General features: G+C 36.0%; 1 pseudogene; it reads left to right on the top strand.

Moving 5' to 3' along the window:
* The first annotated feature begins 1450 nt into the window (after positions 1–1450).
* The window catches only part of LOC120267367, a 34574-nt pseudogene continuing 9528 nt past the window's right edge, over positions 1451–26496 (top strand).

Below are 26496 nucleotides of genomic sequence, written 5' to 3'. Positions count from 1 at the left end.
TATCATCACTCATGCTGCTCACACCGCTCTAGTTCATTATTGGTAGTGGAGTTTATTTTTGTTTTTCCGTAAAAAAATTCCATGAAAAATATTTAATTGCTTGCACCATGCTATAAAACGACTAATACAATTATGGGCTTCTATAGGTATAAATTTACAAACATACATTTTATCTTATCTATTTACATATACATTTCCCTCAAAATCCTTAAAAAAAAGTGTTTTTTTATAAAAAAAGATATAGTTTAGTGATTCTGAATAAAAAACCAGAAATAAATATAAAAATTAATAATAAAAATAAAAATCAGAAAAAGAAAGCGACGCCTCTTATTTTTAAGGTAAATTGACCACGTGTCCTGACCACACGTCCCTTACACTTTTCATCTATTATACCTATCATCCAAGTGTCTTTTGTGTTTATGTCACTCTCACAGTTGTCTCCTAACTGTTGTCATTTATGCCGCTGACACCCTTCAGCTCATTTCCGTTTGTGGGTTTATTTTTGTTTTTTCATTGAAAAAAATTGTCTCACTAAAAATATTTAATTGCTAACACCTTTTTGTAAAAACCAAATTATCTTATCTTATTTATTTATTTATATATAGAGTTTATTTTTTCAAAGAATTGCACATCCCTCTGATTCTCAAATATAAGCGGCGAAGGCGAAGGTGTGAGGAAAGCCACAGTGGGGGAGTCAATGCCTTTTTGTTCCAACTAGCTGATTCTTGGGGACAAATTCCAAAGATAAAAGCAAGATAAATCACGAATAAATGGAATTTATCTCAATCCAGGTATGATTCCTTCTCATGTGATCCTGTTCTTGCGTAACTTGCTTTGGGGAACAAGGTTTTCTCTCTTTAATGCAAAGTTTCTTTGCATTTATTGGATTTTGTTAAGATTTTGATTTAGTTCAATGGGCAAGTTGTTGCTCTGATCGCCGCTTATGGAGGTTGTTCTGATCTTTAGAATGTAGCTTGAAATCAGTGTTCTCTTTGTTTCTTTGTTGAATTATGGGCCTTTTCTCGTGTTTTAGCTCATGATCTTTCTAAATTGGTGTGAAGCTTGGTGCTTTGAATTCTGTAATATAGTTAGAAAATTTCTCAATCTTTTCTTTGCAATTTTTTTGGGTTTGGGATAGATTGAACTTGGGGGGTTTTCCATATAATTATTGGCAAATATGAAGCTTTTGAAGGTTGGGTTTTGGTAAAAATGCATAATTTGCTGCCCTTTTTTTTGCTATTGTTTTGTTAACTTCTTGCATATGAAATTTTAGATGTTTTAGTTCAAATCTTGTGCATGTTTGATGCTTGTGCTAGTTGATATGTCAATGTGGGTGGTGGATTAGTTCTTTTATGGTGTGAAGTTTGGTTTTTTGGATCATAAAGAGGTATGTCATGTTATTTATTTGATTTCTTCTTTTGGGGTTGAAGATGATGGAGTTGTGAGTGAGATGGATTCTGCCAGGAGTTAGTTCCAAAAGTTTCAACTTCGAGGAGATAGACATAAGTCTGAAGCTACAAACAAGGACATGGAGGACATGCCACAAAAGCCCCCAATTGATGAGGCTCTTTTGGACGTCATAAAGCAGAAGGTTGCTGCTGCGAAGCAGTACATAGAGAACCATTACAAGTGTCAAATGAAGAATCTGCAAGATCAGAAGGAGAGGTAACCACCTTTTTTTCTTTAGCAACCATGTAAATTTATAAAAATTGGATGCTTTTATAAAATAGCGCTAACAGTTGTAGTTTAAATGAATCGCACGTGCTGTTATTTTTGACATCAAGTAGTTCGATCGGATATTCGTAACCCCTTCCTTTATTGTTTGTGACTTGTTTTAGCATGTTTCTAGGTTTTACCATGCATGACCTAGGGAAACTTGTTAATGTTATGTGCTTTTTGTACTTGAATTTTGTGCTGTAATTGTTATGTGGATTTTTTAAGGTTTTCATTGTGCAACTATATTTATCTTCATTGACTTTCTTTTTTTACTTTTTTGTATCTTAGAAGATGTGATCTTTTATTACAAAATACTTTTCATATTTTAGTAACTGTAGTTTATCATTTGGGTAATACTTTAGACGCTGGATTCTTGAGAGGAAACTAGCTGACACTAAGATTTCTGAGGAAGAGCAGCATGACCTAATAAAGAACTTAGAAAAGAAGGAAACTGAATACATGAGGCGTCGGCGGCATAAGATGGGGGTTGATGATTTTGAACTTCTGACCATAATTGGGAGAGGAGCTTTTGGAGATGTAGCTATCAACCTTTTCTTTATTTGAAGCCCAACTCTTTTACTTCTTCACTTTCTATTCTTAAATGTTGATTTAAAAAGTAAATAAATAAGTGAAGTGTTAGTGTAACCGCACTATAGTTGGCATGATTTGACACATAGTCAAGGTGACGTGGCATAATTGATGACATGGCAAGGCATGATGACATGGCAAGGAGTCTTGACTTGGAGGCAAATATCTTGAAGATCTTGGTGGAGTTATTTTTGGCAATGTATTACAACTTGAAGACAAGATCATATCAAGACCATATTCAGAGTGATTTGATTAAAGACTAAATATGGATGGAGCTTAATTGAAGAAATACCTATCAATGGTATGATTGAAGACTATTGATGGTATGATTTGAAGAAACCTTAATGAGGATGATTGAAGACCATTAAGGGCAAGATTTGAAGACATGCCTATTGTTGCCATGATTGAGTTGATTGACTAAAGATCTTTTTTGGGAAGATTTGAAGACCAAACTTGGTTGAATTGAAGATCAAGTTTGGCAAGTTTCGTGAAGATGCATAAAGGACGTGCGCCCCTTGCGAGGAGACTACTTGATGAGGAACTGATGAGGCAGGCTAGTTGCCGGCAGTCGGGATCAGGAGATTTGGCTGCACCGACTCAGACTAAGCATGACCGAGAGGTTTGATGGGTCTTGAGGTCATCTGCAACGTAACCAGAACTCAGTCAAGTCAGCAGTCAGGGCCATTTTGCAACTTATGTTACAACAGGAGTTGCAACACCTAATTTCGGAAGATTTTTTAGTAGTTGCGGAAATTCTAAAAGAGGTATGTGCTATATTTGGGACGTTGAGACGTCTATATAAGCTACCTTGCTCGAAGATTATGGATGTCACTTATGGAGGAGACTGTGTGAGCACAATCTAGAGAGGTAGTGAACTTTATTGTTGAGAGAGTGAGTGATAAGTGTTTGTACTCATCTATTTTCACCTCTTTTTGTAGATTGTTTATCTTCGGGCTTGGCCCCCAGACATAGACGAGTGGACGTCGAACTGAGTTACCAATCTTGTGTGTCTCCTTTCTTGTTTGGTTTGCGTGAGTTTGCATGAGTGTTTGTTTCTCTAAAACTACAAACCACATCGGTGTAACTAACATGAAGTATTTTAGTTATCTAGAATCATTTTGGTTATGCTTGAAGTGATGTTAGTATAGATGATTGGACTCTTAATCAATCACATTTGTTTTATTAAGGTGAGATTGTGTAGAGAAAAGACCACTCTCCATGTGTATGCAATGAAAAAGCTCAAAAAATCTGACATGCTTAGCAGGGGCCAGGTAACTTGTCAAGAATTTAAGTTTTATCTCGATAATTATCTTGTGCTTTGAGGAGTCTTTTCTTATTTTTGTTTATAGGTGGAGCATGTTAAAGTTGAAAGAGGTCTCCTTGCCGAAGTTGATAGTGCTTATATCATCAAACTCTACTGCTCATTTCAAGACGAGGAATTTCTCTATCTCATTATGGAATATCTTCCTAGTGGTGACATGATGACTTTACTTATGTGCAAAGACACTTTAACAGAGGATGAGGCGAGATTTTACATTGGGCAGACCATACTAGCAATTGAATCTATTCACAAACACAATTATATCCATAGGTACAGATTTGGAAATTCTTTAGTTGGCTTGCCTATATCATCTTAGACATTCAAGTTGATTTATTTTTTTCTTAATAGGGATATCAAGCCTGATAATTTGTTGTTTGATCGGAATGACCATATAAAGCTTTCAGATTTTGGATTGTGCAAACCTTTGGATAGCAAGAGTTTACCTAATTTTAGTGAGCCTACTTCAGCAATAAGGACTGCATTGGAAAATGATAGTAAGTCATGCGCCTCTCCTCGTCTGAAGCGAACACAGCATGAGCAATTGTTGCATTGGCAAAAGAACAGACGGACACTGGTAAGAGTCTTTTCTTCTACTTGCCTCTCAGTAATTTCACTTCCTGTAATTTTTAATAACCAAGGTCTTCATTTTGAAACTTTTACTATATTGCTGATTATAAAGCAAGAAAAATAGATCAGAACTAAAGGAAAGAGAAGAAAAAAAAGCTTAAGAAATATATATTGACATGATGTGATAGTGTCAGATTACAAAACAGAAGTTGATGGAAGTGTTATCTAAGACATGATAACCACTAACTACAATATCCAAACCAATCAGAAAAGTTTGTGCCAGCTTTCTTGTCAGTAATCATTGTTAGAATCAAGGGCCTTAAATTGTCATGTTTTTATGTTCACGTTATCATGAGCATGCGATTGGCCTCTGTGTTGGTGACTTCAATCAAGTGTTGATTTCGTATGGCACAACTGTATGACCGTTGATGTTTGCAATCATGAAAGAAGCATGATTGCAAAGGAAAAGTCTGGATAAGATGGTAGTGCTCATGGTTGATACCTGGACTGGTTAGTCATGTAGAAGATTTGCTAGGCATGAAATTCTTATGTGTGATGTTCATGTGATAGAATATGTGGTTGAACCTCTCTAGCATTTGCTTGTGACTGAGACAGGATTTGATATTCCCACACACTCAAACCTACTTGCAGATTGCAATATGAGATTCCTGGTCGACATTAGTGGGTATTTTGTTGAGAAAATACTTTTATTCTTTTTTATTCTTTTGACAATGCAAGTACAAGTATGATAGAATAATTGTCTCTCTTATTGCCTTGTCAATGTCATAATCATATTGCAACTTTCCCATCAGTACATGTTTTCATTCTACATCACATAACTCATGATGACGGCCGTATAGATGAATTAGCATGTGCGTACATGTAGAAGTTCGATGGAAGGGTATTTTCGGTAATTTGGCGGGCGACGGGATTTTATGGTTCGACCGGGTCTATTTGATGGGAAACGGATCAAAGAACAAAAGTCATGAGTTTGTGGGACTTGTGTCCCACAAACTCATGAGTCATACCAAAATTTGGCCAAATTCCATCGTTTGGGCTTCGAAAACCCTAATTTTGCCGTTTTTAGTAATAATTGATTTCGTTATATCTTACGATAGAAATCTCTGATTTGTGAGCATTTTGTGGCAATAATCTTTATTTTGTTAGATCTTTTATTTCTTGCTAGTATTTGAGAATTTACTATTTTTGGTAAAATTTCAAATTATCTCCTTTCTTAGTACTATTTTCGCCTATTTAATGTAAGCCTACGGGTAAGAGAAAATTAGTTTTTGTGATCATTATTTCATTGAGTAATAAAGATTTTACTCTTCCCAATTTCTGGCTATTTTTGATCAACAGGTGTTGGAAGTTTGTTACTGGGTATTCGTGTACGAATCAACGGTCTCAAGTATAGCGATGCATCAACTCATAACTTGTAAAATTTCGAATAAAGGCTTACTCGACAGTTGTTACCCTTGATTACATTGCTCCCGAAGTTCTACTGAAAAAGGGATATGGGATGGAGTGTGATTGGTTAGTAATTTAGTCATATTGTCTAATATTACCTCTTAACTGTGCGTTTGTTTGCCTGAACATGGATATATGTATTAGGTGGTCTCTAGGAGCGATTATGTTTGAGATGCTCATTAGCTACCCACCATTTTATTCAGATGAACCAATGGCAACTTGTAGAAAGGTACACATCTTAAGTTTGTATGCCAAGCAATCCAAAAATTATTTTATCCCACTAGCTATATGTTATAACAATCAACCATCTTGACCAAAGATATTAAACCAGAAATGCTCTTCTTGAATGAATGATTGTTAAATAAATAATTGAAAATTGAATTTTTTTGGTACATTTTTTCTGTTGTCGAATGGATCGTATAAGGTTAGCTTTATGAATTCTGAAATTTGGAGCATGCAGATTGTTAACTGGAGAAATCACCTAAAATTCTCCGAAGAGGCTAAACTTTCACATGAAGCTAGAGATCTCATCAGCAAATTACTCTGTAATGTAGAGCAGAGGCTGGGGACAACAGGAGCTCATGAAATAAAGGTTCGCAGATAATTTTTAATTTTTTTATCTTTATCTTTGAGTTTGATACTTACATTGGCATTCTGGTTTCAGGCCCATCCCTGGTTTAAAGGCATTCAAAGGGACCAATTGTATCAAATGGAAGCTGCATTCAAACCTGAGGTTAACGATGAGCTAGATACTCGGAATTTTGAAAAGTTTGAGGAGGTATGACTTTTTTTTGTCCAAACCTTTTTGTGTGTGTGGAGATAATTTATATCTATATGCTTAGACAAAATAAGAGGGAACTTCATATTAGGGATAAAATCCTATCCTGATAACTAAAATCTTTGGTTCTCACATTTTTTTTTTCTGAGATTAAAAATTGTGTATATACCCACTCAAAAGCCATATATGCTTGTACTTGTACAAGCAAATGCCAACTATATGGACTAAAAATATTGACCATAGGTGAAATAACAAATATTTTTTGCTTTCGACTGTTGTAATAATATGTGAAAAACATGTGTCCATGAATTGCTTATTTTCTAAAATGATTATGTTTCAATAATGTTTTAAAAGAACAAGAAGTGTTCTAAAAGGATAAAATAGGACATGAGAATTATGAAAAATATTTTCAAAACAAACAGGCTCTTATATTTCCAAATTCAGCCACATGCAATTCTCAATAGGCATTTTTAGTAGGTGGGTGACTGCATCTGCAGCTTTGTGGCCAGAGGAAACCATTGATAGCTATTAAGCATCAGCATCAGATAACCTGAAAAGCTTTTAGTGGAGCATTTTTCTACGTAATTGTATTATTTGTGTGCATATTTTAATCTAACAGAAAGTAATATATATATATATATATAGCACATAACTTCTTACTTCCTGATACTTGTGTGATGCAGTCTGCACCTCCAACACTGACTACTTCAAAATCTGGACCATGGAGGAAGGTGACTTTTGGATCTATCATGTTGAGTTTATCTTATGTTTTTTCTGTGAGGATCTTTGCATCATGTATTTGGCTTTAATGTTGATTGCATGTACTCTTTCATTTGGCAAGATGTTATAATGCCTTTTTATTGGTTTTCATAAACATTTAGTTGGTTCCTTTATAGACTTTTCGAAGATGTTTCACTGGAATGTTATTTATTGCTGTTAGTCGTACTTGAGTAAATGATGCTTCTGTGTAGGATTTGCTTATTGTAGCAGGTTATTAGAATTTACAAACAAGAAGGCTCTTTTTCTGTTTAATATGCTCTTTGCCAATTCTTATAGTACACACTATCCTGTATTGTATTTAAATATTTAACAGTTGAAAAATTTTCCATCTGCACCTGCCACCTTAAATGAAGGTTAAAATGATTTGATTTTAATTGCCTGACTTTCCTTGCAAAGATCTATTTCGGAATATAAATCTCATCATTTTAGAATTATGGGATTAATGTGTTGGAAAATTATCCATGGACAGGCATGTATCAATTGATTCATGCTTAATACAACCAAGATTTCACAAATTCACAGCCAAAAATTTGTTTTTACTGTCATCACATTTAGTTGCAACACAACACAAATTTTGAATGCTTATGATCTTAAAAGTGTGTGCATGTGCGCAAGCGAGCATTTAATATTTATATATAATTTTGGAGCATTATTTTGTCGCATTCATCTTTATTCTGAGTTTGTAACTAATAATCCTCCTCTCTCTTTTTTTTTATTGTAGATGCTTCCATCTAATTAAGGATGTGAATTTTGTGGGCTATACTTACAAGAACTTGAAAATATTAGATGATTTCCCTATTCCCGGCATGGGTTGGTTCTCTCGTCTTTACCATTCAAATTACATTCTATTTTCTGGGGATAGGGCTTAGGAATTCTTATTCTCAATCAGAAGTATCATTTACTGCATTAATGCTGCCTGTTTATAGAATCATGTGCAATGTCCTTACAAGGATTAGTAAATGGAGGCTAACAGAGGAAATATTGATGGCTTCTTTGATCGTCTTTCTCTCATGTCTGTGTCATCTAAAAATCAATGATACAGTAAAGAAATTAATGAGAAAGGAGATAATTCAATTCTATTCAGTTTTAGTTTCCGAGCGCTTGATCACAGTCCTCTCATGCTGTTTTATTTTGAGTTTTGACTTTCTGAGCACTACCAACACCTTTCTCAATTTGTTGCCTTAAAAGAGAACACTATAAAATACTAGTTCCAACCAGGGAGAAACCTCAACAAACAAAATTCCACCATTAGCTCAATGTTTCCTTTGTGCCTAAAATTTAAGCTGTATAATTTGATATCAATCCATTTTTCTGCAATTTTTCTGTTGTGATTTTTCTTAGTCTATTTCCATCATCCTTACATTTTTGAAATATCTACATCTCTTTATTAGGTTATAAAACTCTAAAATGGGTAAGTCAGTCTGTTGGTGTTCTTTCGTCGAATACATTCAGTATCTTCATTAGTGTTAAAGAGAATGTGTTAATTATTTTAATTCATACTTGAATGTCTTTCTTTATTTGAAATTTTGTTTATATAGCAGCATTGAAGAAAAAAGACAACAAGCCGAAAAGATCAACGGCCATGTCTTTATTCGGTAATAACCATCTTACATTCTTCTTTCTCCATGTTTCTTGATCACACATTCTGACCCATTATTTTCACCGTATTTCTGCAAAAATTGAAACTTCTCCAAACCAGGCTGCTAAAGGCAGCTTCCTTAAACTATTACCAGTGTATATGGAGGCCAGTGAATCACCCGAGCCATCACCGCAATCGAGCAAATCATCGTCCTCGTGCGAAACTCAAACTCGGCATCGATCATAATCCTAAATGATATAGAGAATCGGATGTTTTCCTTTATAGTATTTATCCGTTTCAAGTCTTGCTCCTTTCGGTTTCATCCACTTTTTGTTGTACATTTTTGTGTTTCCAATTCAGTCTTTTTTTGTACCCAAAATCAGTAGGTTGTTTGTTGTCTTCGTTCTTTACTGAACTGTAAATGTTATTCTTTTATTTTTGGATTTTGATGGCAAATCATTGTCTCCTCAGCTTATATTATACATTTCATTTTCCCATTTTTAATTAATTTGTTCATTTACCTACATTTTTAACTTTTTATTTTATTTTATTTCAATAGTTTAATTTTTTTTAAATTTATTCTACCTTTAATGGTATATTATATGAGAGATATAATATAACAATTAGTTGAGTATTGCTATTAATGTTTATATAAAGCTATCAAAAGCATTCTCTTATTTATCCATTATTGATAACCCAAAATTTAAAATTTTTAGGGTTTCATATGAAAAGAGAAATTTTATGAGGATATCCATGAAATTTCATTATTTTTTTAATGTGGTATAATATATATATATATATATATATATATATATATATAGAACCAATGCAATCAAAATTGAAAAAATAAAATAAAATACTACCATTAAAAATCATCAGCCATTACATTATTTTAAAAAAATGAAAATAAAAATAACTACGAGGGGTTACATTATTATAAAAAATAAAATAAAATTCATTTATCAACACCCAAACATCATTCCCATGCTAATTAATTAATAATTCCCTCTTATTCGTCTCTTCAACCCTCTCTCTCATCCATGAACGCTTCAGTGCACCCTGCAAAGGCAAAATTAACTATTAATCCCCAGATGATTTTTTCCTTACATGTATATATATATATATATATATATGTATGTATTTTTGACTAATCAATTAAACTTTCAGTCTAGCCAGATATCTGTCTAGATTAAATCATCGCTTCATTCTTAATTCATATTTCCTAGTAATTTTCTTTTATATAACTCTTAAAAAATAAAAAAAAATAAACCTAAGTTACTATTTGTCATTGAAGATCTTTTTTCTTTATTATTTTTTTTTGACTACTTAACTAAAATTTTAATCTAAATATCAAGTTCTTTTTTATTTTAGTTCTTTTCTTATACATATCCCATAAAATAAACGAAAATCAAATTTCAAAGGGAAAATTAACTATTAGTCCCTGAGTTATTTTTTCTTTATATTTCTCTCAACCACTCAACTAAACTTTTCATCTAAACACATCTCTAGTCTAAATTAATTACTTCTTCATTGTCAATTTCTTTTTTATCTTAGTCCTTTTCTTATATATATAATGCAGAATATTAATGAAAACTCACTTGTTACAGTTGGTGTGGGAGGATATTGGAAAGCTAACAGACACATGGCAGGCTTTTGGAAGCTGAGACAAGAACTTCTCTTTCACACCAGGGAACTCTTTAATAGCATTCTTCATGCATTGACAAATTGCCCGGCGAGCAGTGACGGTGGTGCCACTCTTCACTATTTGCTTCAACCCGGTGCAGCACACCGCCGGTGGCCTGGGAACTTTTCCGGTGATGAAGCCTAAACATGGCGCTGCTTCTGTTGTGATAGTGTTGCATGTCACTGTGGCTGCTGCAGAGCTGAAATGTAGAGAAGTGGAGAAAAGGAGGAGGAGGAGAAGAGTGCAAATTGTGGTTTTGGTTGTGATGATGTTGGTCTTCATGGTTGTTAGGGTTTATGGAAGTTGTTCGTGTGTTTGTGTTTGTGTTTGTGTTTGTGTTTGAGATGTGTTTTGAGTTATGGAGGGGTTTAAGGTTTATATAGAGGTTTGTGTGGGGAGGTTGGTTGAAAATTCTTCTTTGGATCCTACTCTTTTGCATGCATGGTAATTAATAGTTGAATGTTGAATGATTCAGTTGTATTTATTTAATTTAGGGTTTTTTTTTTGGTTTATCATAGTTTCTATTTGTATGCACCTTATTGGCTGCCATTACAATATATTCTTCATGAGATATGGGAATTGATATTTCTATGGTTCAATTCGTTTTTAAATTGTTCAGCTTCCTCATCTCAGAATCCCAAAAATAGTGAAACTAGTGTAAGGGAATATTCACATAGAAAACCATCATGCATTTCAGATAATAACAAGAGTGGAATTATTGAACAGGTATATGTTTTAATTTCTATTTGTATTACATTATTAGCAGCCATTACAATATCGTTCATGAGATATAGGAAATGAAATTCCTATGATACAATTTTTTTTTGTATTGTTCAGTTTTCTCCCCGCAAAATCCCAAAAAATGGAACTAGGGATAAGGGCTTAGGAATTCTTATTCTTAATCAGAAGTATCATTACTGCATTAATGCTGCCTGTTTATAGAATTATGTGCAATGTCCCTTACAAAGATTAGTATATTGATGCAGGGTCAGAATTGGTGGCACGTGAACCAATAAGACAAGGGAGACCAGCAACGAAATCTGCTCATTTTCAGGATTATATAATGAATTGACCAATGAGTATGTTGATTAGCTTATGACGGAATGGCCTAGAAGTTTTGCTATATGTCAGGCCATTAATGTTTGTCGCGATAGTGAAACACGTGTCATGACACCAAGAATCTATTTATATATGAGTATCATGATAAAATAGAACAACACAATGTTTTCAGAACCAATGGGGAAATAAACCGGGCAAACAACCGGGCCATGGGTCAATCGATTAGACTGAATGACCCAGTTTGATCGAACCGGATGATGTAATAATTATATATATATATATATATATATATTCTCCAAAATTCTAAACTCACATATATATTCTATGTCCAATTTAATATAATGACAATAAACTACACCTTATTCATCACATAATGTCAAATGATAAAAACAATGTTAAAAAAGAATATCTAAATAATAGTACGAAAATCTAACAATATTACAAAGAAAGAAAATTTAACAAGGGCACAATATAAATGAAAATTTAACATGATCACAACAACATGAAAGAAAATCTAACAAGGTCACAACAACATGCATATATGAAAGACAAGCTTTAGCAAATAAAAAACATAACATCTTCATCTAATTTGTTAGAGGGGGTGGAGGTGGGGATGGTAGTCAATCTTCTTCATCTAAATTATTGCTAGTCATTCCTTGAAAACATAATATTTCATGATCACTATCTTCGGTGATTATCACATCATCTTGTTCATCATCACCTAAAAATTCATTTCATGAATTAATAGGTATGAATATGAATATGAATATGAAGCGTTGACATTAAATATAATTAATAGTTAAAAAAGAGTTAGAAACTTAACCTTTAGATAGCTAAGTTGATTGTTCACTACCTCTTGGTTGCTCCTCTAACATGTTCTCTAATTCATTATAGTCAAGTTTTCCTTCTAGTTTTTCTTCCACGACCCAAAATTCAGTTTTGTTAATTGATTCATAATCCACTGGATCGTAAGATCTATTTTTAGAAGATCGATGACCTATAAAAAAAAATATTAAATAAAAATCATTTGCATGTAAAGAGTACTTGACAAATTAAAGGTTTAAAACCATAAATGTCATACCTATGTTGCAAACGTAGATTATAGTGAACATACACCAAGTCATTAAGTCTTTGATGCTCCAATCTATTCCTTTTTTTTTGGTATGTATACGTTCAAACACACTCCAATTACGTTCACAACCAGAAGAAGAAGCAGTTTGACTAAGAACTCTAATAGCTAATTTTTGCAAATGAGGCACATCAAAACCAAAGAATTTCCACCACTCATCTATGAAAAAAAAATACAAAACTATATTAGTAAACAATCATATAACTTGATTTTAAAAAAAAATCAGATTTATTTTCACCAGGAGTAGTAGTTTTGCAAGTAGTAAAAGTAAGTGGCCGACTAAAAGTCTTCTGCCTTTCTCTAAATATTCTCATCTCTTCCATTAAATCACTTGATTTAAACAAAGTTTGCCACTCAATCACATCAAGTATGCCACATTGAGCGTCCAACTTTTGGCACAAGTTTTGCTCACTAAATTGAAATGCCGGATTCAACCAATATGCTAAAACATGTATCCCTAGTGCGCAAGGTAATATTTCCATCGATCTTTGATAATGGAACTATAAGGCTTAAACAAGTGCTTCTTATTTTTGAATAAATCTTTAATTCCCTTGAGAGCCCTATATATCCCATCATATATATATATATATCCCATTGCCGGCTTCTTATCGGAATCACAAATTCTCAATAAACGTATCAATGGACCTATAATCTTCACAACTATCAAGCAATTCTTCCAAAAATTTTCACCCAAAATAGTTTGCTTAATTTCTTTTCCTTTTTCCAATTTGTCGAATTTTTTATAATCTGAACAAACAACCAAAGATTGTAAGTAATCTTTGTGGTCATATAATTATAAACTCTTCAATGCAATAAAAGTTGTGGCAAAACGAGTAACTCCGGGACGAACAACTTCTGTCCACTTTGGTTGTTTTCTCAACCAATTCAAAATCCACTAATGATTATAAATGAACACTGTAATATTTGAAGCAAGAACTGCCAAACTCTCAACAGTTGTCATTTCAGCAATGTCTTTCATAATTATGTTTATGCAATGAGTAGCACATGGAGACCAATATATATCAGAATATTTCTCTGTAATCTTCTTGCTAGCAGCCTTATAATTAGCTCCATTATTTGTCACCACATGTACTACATTTTGGGGACCAACCATCTCAATGATTTTAGAAAAAAAATTACATAATGTCTAAGCATCTATAATAAAACCTGAAGCATCAACTGATTTAATGAATGATATTCCTTTAGGAGAATATACCAAGAAATTGATCAATAACCTCTGCCTATTATTTTGTCCATCCATCGCCCATAATTGTGCATCCTGTTTCAACCCAAGTCTTTTGAAAATCATCGATAATTAATTTCACTTGTGGCTTACAATCTCTCAACAAATTGACCCTCAATGCACGATATGTAGGACCTGTGTACCCATGGCCCATACTTGCTATCTTGCTAATTGCAGTTTGATAGAATGGAGAATTGACAGCATTCAATGGTATACATGCATCATAAAGCCACATAGCAATTGCCATATCAGTATCATATATGCCACCTCTCCTTACTTTGCATAGAAGCTTTTATAGTTGGTTGGGTAGGATCGCCAACTCCATGTTTAAAATAAGACCTAATGCCACAACTAGCTTTTTGTTTCCCTTTAGAGGATATCTCCACACATGCATTACTTTTACCAACCAAAACATAATCACCATGGCATTCATGCATAGACTCTCCATAAAGATCGGTATCATCATAAACTCTCTTTTTTTTTTTGGCTTTTTGAAAATTTTCTTGTAATGATCCTTGAATCAAAAAATAAACATCAGAAGGGACTTTTTTGCATGAATCAACATTTCTTTTTGATCTAGCAAGATGTTGTTTCATTTGGTTGATTCCCCCGCCCGCATTTTGCTTTTGGCAAAAATTACAAATGAAGATCCTTCTCCCTTGAGAATTTTGCCCCTCAGTTACATATCTCCATGCAATATCTTTTTTTTTGTCGGATATGTACACCAGAAGAAGTTTGCTCAGTAGATTCAACTTCATTTCACGGTGTTGATTGAGACCCAATAGTTTCCATCTATTTGCAATCCACAACACAAATGGAAAAAGAATCAACATCTAAACACTCTCCAAACATTTTGGTATAATTATCATAATAAATGATCTACAAAATTGATCATGACTCATAACCTAATCACAATTTAAACGCACCACTAAAAATAGCAATTTTGGTACAATTACCATTAAAAAAAAATTAAAAATGAGCTTAATTAAGAGATGATCACAATCTAAACACTCACCCAATCCCCATAATCACCATCACAAGACAACATTTTTTGTATAATAATAATCATCATCATCATCATCATAAATTAACTCAAAAATTCACCACCAAACCATCACAAATAAATTAAAGTCACAACAATCTAATAACAAAAAAAAAATTTATACCTTTCAATCTAGATCTGGACAAAAAGATCAAGCCCAAGCACAACCGTTCTCAATTGACAAGATCCTCCTCGCTAGCCCTTTAAAAAATTAATGAAAAAAGTATAAATAAACTATGTAGAAATATGAAAAAAGTCAGCATCTTTGGTTGGATTGAGAATGGTTAACAAAAATGTAATTAGAGTTTGTCCTCCCAAAAGAAAAATAAGAAACAAATAGAAATATTCTATTAAATGGTGATTAAGTTTGTCATGAAAGCTGGATATGAAAAATATGCAAAGAAAATGAGAAAGTACATGAATAAAAGAGCATGCAGCAACACAATTGCTCAAATGATACCAAGGCAGGCAGCTATAAAAGGATTTCCATACCCAACTGCTTTTGCAAGCTGAAAAGAAAAATGTGAACAAAAGAGTAAATCATCAAAATAATAGCATTGAGATCTGTAAAAATTTCAAATAACAATTTCTATGGGCAAATATGAAACAAGTTAGCATATTTGAGCTTTGAGAAATAGAATGACATCAACTAAAAATCCAATTTTCTCAATCAGTTCACTAACAATCCTCAAAACACCATACAACACAGCCAGCACCCAGTCTTTAACATAGATTAATCCTCGAGAAAACCAATCAAATACCTTGGAAAATAGGTTAAAAACCTGAACATTCAACTTTCATCCTCTTGTTCTTAAGCACAAAATCCCACAAGAATACTCCAAACAAGAAATCAACTAAAAAAAAGGGAAAACAACAAAAGCAGAAGAGATGGATGATGGATCACAGCGAAACCCTCACTAGATCCAAGCGGACAGAGCATGGCCTTTTTCTGCCGGTCCAAGAGAAACCCTCACCAGATCCAAACGAAACCCTCACAGTCGAAGCTCGAGCCAGAGAACTGCTACTTTTCCTGGCCTTTTTCTAAAGTTAAATCAAACTTTAGAATCAGGGGTAACCTGGTTTTGGTTAAACCGGGCGGTTCGCCAGGTTTGACCGGGTGGACTCCCGGTCAACCAGTTCTATAGAACCGGACCGGACTGCCAGTCGGTTCCTGGTTTTGCCGGTCTGACCGGCCGGTTCGATCTGGTTCTAAAAACATTGCATCAACATTATTGCCCAGTCTTTGCCTCATCTTCTCTTTCTCTCTCTCCTCCTTCTCCTCCTTCTCTCTCCTCCTCTCTTCTGTTGCAAACCCTAGTCTCTCTTGCTTCCCTTGACTGGCGAACCAGAAAACCACGGTAGAAATCCACACACTCCTCTCACTTTGCCCTCGACGCTATCATGTGGTGCTTCTAATGACCAAAGGTATGCAGACTTGAGGCCTGTGCATTGGAGGAGCAACTCACGACCATCATTGTGTTAGGAAGCGATGATGGGCCAAAATACGCTCAAGAAAGAAATAATAGGAAGAGGAAGATAGTGTAAACATGAGATAAACTTTATTTTCTAATCTTCACTCTTAACCAAAACACTACAGATAGCCTATATATAGGCTTTATATAAACACTTGAGATTCTATAACTCTCATACTTATTACATAATAACTCATATAACTCATGACACTACATCTTCATATTACTTAACTCCCAACTCTTCATATTCCTCTAACTTATGACTCATAGTAAACCCCACATTATTAACCCATTATTATTTATGTTTAAGTTTATTTTTCAACACCCTGAACAACTTGCCCGCCATGACACCATTCTCTCCAAGATGGATGCCTTCAGTACCACATTGCAACAACACAATGATACATTAGACATGGTACAAAAGTCTTTAGCCACACAATAAGCAATGATGACGGAAATGATGTCCAAGCTCATACGGAATGATAGAACAACCTTGTTACCCCCACTGTTACCACTCCCATTATCACCACACTCTACTCAACTACCGCCCTTGCTATCTGGCCCACTCGGAATCATACCTCCACCAACACCTGCCACAAGGTTACCTAAACTAGAGATCCCTTTATTCATCAGAGAGCACGTCCTCAAGTGGGTGCTTCAAATTGAACATTTCTTCCACTTCCATTAGATCACCGTCGAGCAATGACTGCAGATCGCCGCCTTTTTACATGAGTGGGCTTGCTCTTTAGTGGTATCACTTGATCACGTCATAGACCAACTTTCCACCTGGGACAAGTTTGTTTGATGAGCCAAACTCGGTTTTCAGACCGTCCTCGTTCATGAGCCATGAAGCCCAACTCTTTAAGCTAAAAAAATAAATGATGGTTGCTCCTTATCTAGCGAGTTTGAAACTCTATCTACTCGCATCTCCAATCTCACTCCTGGTAGTCTCCTGAATTGCTTCTTATCAGGCTTAAGGGAGGATATCCAACTCGAGTTGTATTCGTTAAAACCTAGGTAGTCAGAACCGGATCGAACCTTTGAACCGGAGAAGGCCAAGGTTCAAGGGTCAAGAGGTCCGATTGCAGTCAAACTGGGTCGAACCGGATTTAATAAATAAATAATTAAAAATATAATATAAAATAACATTAAATATTGAATAAATTTTTAAATCAAATACACAATATATAAACCAAAACAATTCTTGATTCCATATTTAAAACATAACATTTAACAACATTTAAACCAAATTTATATGAAAGACTAAATAAAATAAATCTCATGAAGTTTTTCAAACAGGGAAATCAAAAACATAAAATTAAAACCATGCGCATACTAAATAAAATGAACTCATAAAGTTTTTCAAACATTGAAATCAAACCCATAAAATACACTAAATAGGTAATTCTAAGCAAATGATACATTTAGATCATACTATGCAATAAACCCACTAAGAAAGTTAAAAAAAGAATCCATAGTTTCAATTCATACACAAAAGTTTTTAGCACATTCAAATAAAATCCAGACAACATATTGAATAAGAAAAATTCACTAGAAAGTTCATTCTTAAGAAGAATTCACAAATCTTGGTTTGATGCTGTAGTCAAGCCTCATTATCATCTCTTTGCCCCAAGTTTTCATACTGATCAAATGCATCATTATAGCTTGCATTACCAAATAACTCAAAATCTACTTCTTCTTCATTGAGTTCATTCATATCCACGTCATCTAGTGGCAAAACAATCCAAAAATAGAGAAGGTTAACAATGTTAAAAAACTGCATCATGTTAAAACAAAATTTTCATGTAATTAACTTAAAAGCTTATCATTGATTCATTAACCTTGGTTGTGGCTTTTATCCAAAGTTGGAATAACATCTTCTGCATATATTGCTTCAAGCATATCTCCATCTACTAATGATGCTCCAATCTAGTTATTTTTTTGGTGTGAATTCGCTCAAAAACACTCTAGTTACTCTCACATCCTGAAGAAGAAGATGTTTGACTGAGGAGTCGAATATCAACTTTTTGTAAGAAAGGAGCACTATATCCAAACAACCTCCACCATTCATCTAAAATAACTTACATAATAAAGTGTTAAAAATCTCGAACCACACACAATTAGTAAAAATGAAAGTATAATATAAAATATATCAATTATTATTGTTACTCACCAGGTTGCATTTTATTAGCAGAGGAAAGAGTTGATTCACAACTAAAACTTCCTAATCAATCTCGATAAAATCTGATCTCCCTCATTACCTTTTCACTATCACTTCATATACTTCTCTTTTCAAGTACAACATATGCACTGTTGTCACACTAAATCATTATTTGAGGCGTGGGAGAGGTTTAAAGATTTGTTGAGGAAATGTCCACATCATAACCTCCCCGAATGAAAGGAAGTTCAGATTTTCCATTATGGGTCTCAATTAGAGTACCAGACTGCTCATCGATTCTACAGCAAGAAAATCTCTTATTAGTAAGACCCCGAAGGAGACCAAACAGTTAATTGAAGAAATAACCATAAACAATTATCAGTTAATTGAAGTTAGTGAGGTTACAACATTAGCAGCCAGGTGGAGGCATTGAGTAGGAAGATTGATGGTTTGTCTACTTAAAAATTGACTATGGTTATGGTTTGTGATACTTGTGGGGGAGGACCCATCGAATAAGTGAACTTTGTTGGTAGTGCCCCCTGACAGCAAGGGAATCCCTACAGTGGCACGCATAACCCTAGATGGTGAAATCACCCTAATTTCTCTTAGGGAGGTCAAGGACAATAGCAGAAACCTCCTCCAGTGTTTCCTCCACCAATAGAATGACAAGAGACCCGCATTGGAGGAAGTGCTTACTCAGTTCATTCTGAGCATAAACATTAATTTCCAACAGTCGTACAGTCATTTCTAGGGCATAGAGGCATCATTGAGAAACCAACATTTTTTTCTCTTTCTGAACTTGGAGAACCAAGTGGGACAAATTGACAAATTGTTATCTGAGCGACCTTAAGGAAGACTACCAAGTAACACCGAAGCCAATCCCTATGAGCATCTCAAGACAATCACTCTTCGGAGTGGTAAAAAGTTGGGGATGGGTAGTGAGAAGGTGATGGAGAAGAAAAAGAGCTAGAAATTGAGTTCGTTGATAATCTGGCATGGGAAAGCGTACCTACTTTGAGTGTTGAGAAGAGAATGCCACCATTAGTGAAAGAGTATGTTCCTCGACTCCCCTATCTGTCAAGAATGAGGAAGGATCATACGGACGAACAATTCAAGAGATTTCGGGACTTATTGAAGCAATTGCACATCAATGTATCATTTGTGGAAGCCTTGTCCCAAATGCCAAAGTATGCTAAGTTTCTTAAGGATTTATTAACAAACATGCTAAAACTTAAGGAGGTATTGGCGGTGACATTGAGTGAAGGGAGTTCGGCATTACTTCAAAACCGGCTATCGAGGAAGCAAAAAGATCCAGGGAGTTTTATTATTCCTTGCAACATTGGTGATTTGGTTGATGAAAATGCCCTAGCAAATTTAGGAGCTGACATTAATGTAATTCCATACACCATGTTCAGGAAATTGGGACTATTTGACCTTAAACCAACTAGGATGACATTGCAACTCGCGGAACGCTCCATTAGACGTCCTAGTTGAATTATAGAAGACGTTTTGGTTAAGGTTGACAAGTTCATTTTCCCAGTAGATTTTGTAATTACTTGGTAGGCTAGTCCTAGTCACATCCCAAGCCCTTATTGACATTAGTAATGGTAAAATGACACTTAGAATTAGGGATAAGGAAATGATCTTTGCTTTATGCGATGCAATGAAACATCCCTCTACTTTTGATGATACATGCTATTACATTGATAGAACTGACTCACTTATGGATGAATGTGTGGAGGAGACATTGCATAAAGAGCCTTTCGAGGAGTCATTGGATGACCCTCACATTGAAAAGACCACCTGGTTACTTACACCTACCTTTATTGAGGAGAGCACGCGAAAGAAGCAATGGTGCGAGGTCACTTCCCCCAAGAAAGGCAAGTGAAAAACTTCGCCCAAGGAGGTAACCCCAGAGTCAGTACACTACATTGGTAAGTTCCCTATTTTCTCCGATTTTGTACTTGGGCATTATTGCAGAGATGTTGATAGGGGTCATGAGGAGTGTTTTTACTTTGAACCTCCATGACTTGTGCGTTTTAGGTATGTCAACCTCGTGACGTTAAACAAGCGCTTCTTGGGAGGCAACCCAAGGAAGGTTTCACATATTTTGCTTGAGTTCTAGTCTTTAGTATAGTTTGTTATTTTTTTTTTTTGGTGCTTGCAATAAATTGCCCGACTTGTTGTGACTTTTATATGTTGTTTGGATGTTTGTGACCATAACACTCATTTTTGTGCTCCCCATGTCATATATGTATTTGAGCTTAACTGTAGGAAATAGAGAAAACTTTGCTCAATTTTTCTAGGACTCTTACTGGCTACTTACACATGTAAGCACAGTTGTAAACCTCATACAGAGAGCTTTATAGGCATCTTATGCCCATAAGTCACCCCTAAGGTGGTACCAGAAAGCCTTACGAGTTCACTTACGGTCTGTAAGTCTTGGAGCACACAGTTAAGAGGTCACTTATGGGCTACTTACGCCAGTAAGTCAGGCCGTGAGGGTAATCCAGAGTACCCTAAAGCTATATCTTAAACCCTTACGGACCGTAATCCTCTGGGGAGTTTAACCTAAGTTCCTTACGGGTGTCTTACACTTGTAAGTCCAACCGTAAGAACTTGACAAAGAACCTTACGGACTACAATGCTAAGCCTTTAACGGTTGTAACCTAGGTTCTAAAGAAGATGTACCCTTGCGGGGTAGGCCTTATGGCCGTAATTCCCCTGTAACTATTCATTCAGAGAGACTTACAATCACGGCTTACACCCATAAGCCTCTAGGGTTTAACGCCCTGGTGACCTTTTGATATTCATTTGTATTTGGTTTTTAGCCAGATCTTGGTCGTCGGTACCTCTTTCTCCTTCCATTCACTTCCCATTGCTTTCTTTTTGAGTTTTAGAGTGCTTTTGAATGGAGTTGGACCATTTCGGAAGCTCCTCACCGACCATTCTCCTTATTTTTTTCTTCACTTCAAAGGTGATCCTTATTTTTCATGATTTTGAATTCCTTTGATTGATTTTCTGCATGGGAACGATTATATAGATGTTTAGCGGTGTTTAATTGCTGTTTAAATTTGAAATTTGTAGAAATTATAAGTGATAAATTACATGAGGGTCCTTACGAGCCGTAAGCCATAGGCAAGCCGTAAGGGTCATTATAAAGGTGACTTTTCCCGAGTCTTACGGCTGTAAGTCTTTCTGTAAGCCAGCCGTAAGCACTACTGAATTGAGAAAATTTCATATTTTTGCATTCTAAACATCATATTTTCCTTTTACAGCATGACTAGAGTAAAAAGAGGCGCGTCTGGGCTGGCAAAGATGGGATGGACTGAAGCTTCTACTTCGGTCCAAACAGGGCAGAGGAGCATGCTTCCTCTACCCCGGCCCCACCTGCTGAAACCTACTTTCTCTGTCACTCGTTTTTTAGAGCGGTACACTCACTTGAAGACAAAACGGTTTCGTTAGTCGCACCTTGTCGACTGGCCAATGCTAGCACACTTTGATATGGAAGGGGAGGTTTGTCGGATGGTGGAATTTGGTAGGTGGAACCGACTCCTTTCCATGGAGGAGTGGGTCTACTGTGATGTCACCTTAGAGGTGCTTAGCACTTTTGAGGTCGACAGGAGTCTGGTAGGGTTCTCACGACTCGGGGCGGTGCAGTTTCAGATTTTTGGAGAACCCCGGCGTCTGAGTTACACAGATTTCTCCTTATTGTTGTGTATTTACGACACTGACTTTATGGCGACCCAATAGTATGAGGAGCTTCCCATTGATTTCACCCCAGGGACTACAGCATAGGAGTGTGGCTCCGTCTTAGGAGGGAGCGAAGCTATGAGCTAAGGTTGATGAAGGCGTTGTACCTTCTTCATCCAGCACACAAGTATTTGCAAGTTATACTTGCTCACTCTAATGCAGGTCGTGTAGATAGTACCGGGGTGGTGGGATGGCAAGAGTTATATCTGTTGTAGAGTATGGTGGATTGTCGCTCTATTCATCTAGGGCACGTGTTGGTTGATTTCCTTGCTCATCAGGGCCAACACGTGCACTTGAGCACTATCTTCACAGGGCCATATGTTACATGACTCATGCAAGGGATGAAACTCTTAGAGCATTTTGATTGTCTCCCAACAGTCAATACCCTATCTCCTTTATTGCAGGAGACTCTCTGCTCCAAGAGGATGATCATCCAGCGTGGATCCGGTACATCCTTGCCCCAGGTCTAGCGGAGCAGGCACCGGTAGATGAGGAGTCAGATGATGAGTCTGAAGCAAGTCCTCCCTACCGTCATCTACAAAGCCAGCAGGTCCAGTAGTAGTTTCCCCTAGATGATGATTAGCGATACAGGAGCTACGGACCGCTGTGTTGTAGTTGCAAGAGGCCCAGCGGACCATTATGGTGACCTAGGCACGACTCAAGGTTGACATTGGCCGTGCCTTTGACATTCTTTCGAGCCTGGTCCCTCATCCAGAACCTATTCCCCGACATCGACTCCTTCGCCGTCCCCACATCCACCGACAGATTCTGCTCCTTCAGACTCTGCCAAGTAGTGATGTTTATTTTTATTTTGTATTTTCATTTCAAACTTTGTATTCATTATTGGCAAGGGTTGGCCCTACCTAGTTTGTACTTATTTTAAGACTTTTAGTGGATTCCTATTTTTTGTTTTGTTATTTTTAATTTGTTGAGCTTTAATGTTCTTCCATTACACCTCGCAGGACTTATTTGCAACATCCGCCATCTTCAGTTATAAAGGGGACTCTCACTGGGTCAATTCTTGACCTTGAGTGACCCACATTGCTAGAGCATGCACAACAATGGACACACTAGGCCAGTTCCAAGCTTCAATGATTTCACGAATGTGAACCAGGGAAGTAATCGTATTCCACTATCTCCCTACTAATATTTGCATTGCCTTGTAGGTTTCTCTTTTGAACACATTGAGGAAATGTATGATTTAAGTGTGGGGGAGGGGTTCAAGTTTCATTGTTAACCCTATTACTTGCCAAGTTGTGACTTATGATGGTGCATTTGTAATGTAGAGAAGTTTCTTAGTATTAGGGTGGACACTTGCGAGTTTGTTCTATTTTGAGTTCTATTTTTTTTAGTGTGCATGCTATTCTTGATGATTTGACTAATTAGAGCACACAACTTCTCTATTGTAGTGACTTAGACCATGTTCAACTTCCTCTAGTTTTATTCATTGTACTTCTTGTGAAGAAATTTTTTTCAAATTTGAAAGAATTTGTTTCAAAAAAATTGTGGAAAAAGTTGAAAAATGGAAAGAGCTACCCCTATTAGAAGTGTGGAGCTATTCTTGACAAGTCGGATACTATGTATACCCTAATGAGAGAAAGAGTTATCTCTATAGGTGAGTGAAAGCTACTATAACCTTGTTAGTAAAAGATGCGGAAAGAGCTGCCTCTCTTGTAAGTGTGAAAGCCACTCGTTGAAGGTTCATGAGAAAGGGCTACCTTGGGAGATGTGTGTAGCTACCTCCTCGTGCATGAGAAGTTGTTTGTGTGGTTATTTGCTTTTGGAAGTCCTCTATTCGAAAGAAGTGAACCAGAAAGTTGTAACACACACACAATGATAATCTTGAATAGTATGTGCGCTATTTATAGAAATTGAAATTTTTAGCATTCTCATGTTGTGGAAACCCGAAGTACTTGTGAAACTTCTAAATTCTTTAGCACCCGAGGTTGCACACTTCTTCTACTTGGTTTGTAATGTTCTATTTTGCTTGAGGGCAAGTAAAAGCTTAAGTGTGGAGGAATTTGATGAGTGTACATTGTTCACATATTTCAAATCTATTTGTACACTCATTTGGCATGCATTAGAACTATAATATGGAATTCGATGCAAAATATCACGTGTTTTGCATTAACAGGCTTAGGGCAGTGCTTAAAGGTGAAGAAGATCCAAGAAAAGCAATTTAGAAACTGTTATTCCCTTGCCAACATCCTTAATTAATGATCGGCTAATTGTATCTCCAACAAAAGTTCTGGGTCAACACTCAGTCATAAGTCATGGTCAGATAATTTCCAAGATTCTTATATAGTGAGAAAACTAGCCATAAACTGACGCTACGTGGGAGATAGTGGAGGCCATTCGCATGGAGTTCCTAGCATTTCACCCTGAGGACAAGTGGTTTCCTAAGCTGGAAGCAATGATGTTGGCTCGGAATTGGTAGCACGTGAACCAACAAGACAAGTGAGAAAAGCAACAAAACCTGCTCGTTTTAAGGATTATATAATTAATTGACCGTATGTTGAGTAGCTTATTAAAGAATGGCCTAGAAGTTTGTTATATGTCAAGTTACTAATATTTGTTGTGATATTGGGACACGTGTCATGGTACCTAGAGTCTATTCATATATGAGTATCATGAAGGAGAAATGGAACAACAACATTATATCCTAGTCTTTGCCTTCCCTTCTCTCTCTCTCCTTCTCCTCCTCCTTCTCTCTCCTCCTCTCTTTTCTTGCAAACCCTAATCTCTCATGCTTCCCATGACCGGTGAACCAGAAAACCACCATGGAGACCCACGCACTCCTCTCACTTTGGCCTCAACGCCATCATAAATGGAGGCTAACAAAGAGAGGAAATATTGATGGCTTTGTTCATATACTACTACTACTACTACTACTACTACTACTACTACTACTACTACTACTACTACTACTACTACTAATAATAATAATAATAATAATAATAATAATACTACTACTACTACTACTACTACTACTACTACTAATAATAATAATAATAATAATAATAATAATAATAAAAATGCATCTCCCAATTTTTCTTTAAAAAAAATATATACAAAACATCAAAATCTCAGGAATCAATTGAGAGTACTGATCTCGAGGCGATCTTAAATATTCATATATTAAGATCTACCGAAAGCATAGTTCTCGAGGTGATCTAAAAATACCCAAAATATCAAGATCAACCAAGAGCACAGATCTCGAGGTGATCTAAAAATATTCAAATCTACGGATCAGCTAAAAGCACCGATCTCGAAGCGATCCAAAATATACAAAATATTAAAATTTCAAGATCAGCCGAGAGTAGGGATGGGTATAGGGCGGGGAGTCCCCGTCCCTACGGGGATCCGCCCTGTTCATGGGGACGGGCGGGGAAATAAAATTCCCCGGTCACCGTAGTGGGGCGGGGCCGGGGAGTGATCTCCCCGCCCCGCGGAGTCCCCGCCCCGAAATATTATATATATATATAATAATATATTTGTTGAAATAAAAAAATAAAAAATATATATAATATAATACAATGTTTGTTATTAATAATGATTAGTATCAATTAATACCTAATTTTATGGATTTTTTTTTTCTTTAGATTATTGGATTTTTGTAAGAATGTGTTAAAATAAAAATTAAAAAAATATATAATATAATATCATGTTTGTTATTAATAAAGATGGGTCTTAATTGATATCTATGATTCTAAGTTCATGAATTTAAACATTAGATTAGTGGATTTTTTTTAAAAATTGTGTTGGGTGGCCAGAGCGGGGATCCCCGTCCCCGTGGGGATCCCTGTGGGGCGGGGAGTGGGGGCTTTCCTCCTCCCGATTCCCCAACCGGGGCGGGGATGGGGAATCGATCCCCTCCCGAGATGGGGGAGTGAGTGGGGAGATACTCCCCGTCCTCGCCCGCCCCGTGCCCATCCCTAGCCGAGAGCACAAATCTCGAGGAGATCTAAAATATATAAATCCTAAGATCAGCCTAGAGCACATATCTAGAGGCGATCTCAAATATATAAATTTCAAGATCAGCCTAGAGCACCGATCTCGAGGTGGTCAAAATACTCAAATCTCAAGATCAGCCGAGAGCACATATCTCGGGGCATCCAGCCAAGAGCACAGATCTCAAGATGGTCGTAAAATACTCAAAT

The sequence above is a fragment of the Dioscorea cayenensis genome, chromosome 8 (genome assembly GCF_009730915.1).
Source record: "Dioscorea cayenensis subsp. rotundata cultivar TDr96_F1 chromosome 8, TDr96_F1_v2_PseudoChromosome.rev07_lg8_w22 25.fasta, whole genome shotgun sequence".
Classification (NCBI taxonomy): Eukaryota; Viridiplantae; Streptophyta; class Magnoliopsida; order Dioscoreales; family Dioscoreaceae; genus Dioscorea; species Dioscorea cayenensis.
Note: the sequence above shows the minus strand (reverse complement) of the source record. Positions and strands in the feature narration are given on the sequence as shown.